Genomic DNA, 1,337 nt, shown 5'->3' on the forward strand with positions numbered 1-1,337 from the left:
CCCCTCTTGCGGCCAGTTCAAGAACATCGTTGACGTCAGCCAGTCAGTGTCAAGCAAGGGAAGAATTGGGCTGTGAAGCGGAAGAAGGGGATATGTGGCTTACCCCCCAAATTGAGTTACGTATGGCACATTGTAGTAAATTTCAGTCTGCATCTATCCACTCAAGTGTTTGGGGATATCTCCCATAGGATGACAGATATAGGGGATTGTAAAAGGAGGTAAGTCGAACTTATCTCCTTTTGCACACTAGCATCACGTACCAAAAAGTGATAAGTCGACTTATCCCAAAAGTCTTCAAAATTTCAACAGAGCAAAAAGAGTTAAGTGCACTTGACTCCTTTTGTTACCAAGGTTTGTGAAAGTTAACTTGACTTATCCCCTTTTGCACAATTGACAAACCAAGCATATTTTCACTACAGAACAACAATTCATCGTTTCTTTTCAAGTTAGAACCAACATTTAAATACATACTTTTATTTCCTGAGGATAATCATGAGTGTTTTATGCTAGTTTCCTCACTATGAACTTTCAGAAATATTTCCAGTACTATAACTTACCATAACCTATATTAGGGTGTTTCAAAAAAAATTGATTTCGACGAGTCGTCGATTATTAGGTGCGTATTGATCGTCTGATTCCAACGCCGTCCCCCCCGTTGTTCTACGACATCGTTTACCCACTGCGCAACGTGTGTGAAAATTTCAGCCGCTCCGCGCCGATTGATGCCGCGCGCCGCCTTTCCCACCTTGCGCGGCACGGCACGGCCCGGCGAGCCGGCCAATGCGCGCCGAGCGCGCCGGACTGGGCGGCCGGTCCGTGCCGTGCCGCGCCAGATCTCTGAGCTGCGCGCTGCATCCAAACGTCCGCCCGGCGCGATTTGGCCGGCCATAATCGCAAAGTGTCTCTAGCACCCACGGATCTAGTGCGCTTAGTGGTCAGAGTGGTCGAAGAGTTCGGGGACGGGTCAAGCTTCATGGGGATACTTTTGTTTTTTTCTGCGACCAATCCCCCCCCCCTACCCCCCTCACAATTTGTAGTCAGCCAATTTCTTTACAGTGTACGGGTTTCGCTGCGGCCCACCGCAGCCGCGACCCTTCCGTTGTCTAAAGGTAGCCCTTCGGAACATACCCTGAAATTTTCATATCGATACTAGTACCCGCGGCGCCACAGTGGCGCGAGAAGGGGCGAGGAGGTGGGGGCGCTCGACGCGGCCGAAAGTTTCAAACGCGTTGCGCAGTGGGTAAACGATGTCGTAGGACAACGGGAGGGATGGCGTTGGAATCAGACGACTTAGACGCACCTAAAAATCGACGACTGGACAAAATCAATTTTTTTGG

General features: G+C 49.7%; 1 protein-coding gene across 1 annotated transcript in view; it reads left to right on the top strand.

Moving 5' to 3' along the window:
* The window catches only part of LOC113217032 (uncharacterized), a 25,986-nt gene that overhangs the window by 10,326 nt on the left and 14,323 nt on the right, over nucleotides 1–1,337 (top strand). The gene's annotated exons all lie outside the window — the stretch shown is intronic.

This window comes from Frankliniella occidentalis, unplaced genomic scaffold, assembly GCF_000697945.3.
Source record: "Frankliniella occidentalis isolate FOCC.00 unplaced genomic scaffold, Focc_3.1 Scaffold317, whole genome shotgun sequence".
Classification (NCBI taxonomy): Eukaryota; Metazoa; Arthropoda; class Insecta; order Thysanoptera; family Thripidae; genus Frankliniella; species Frankliniella occidentalis.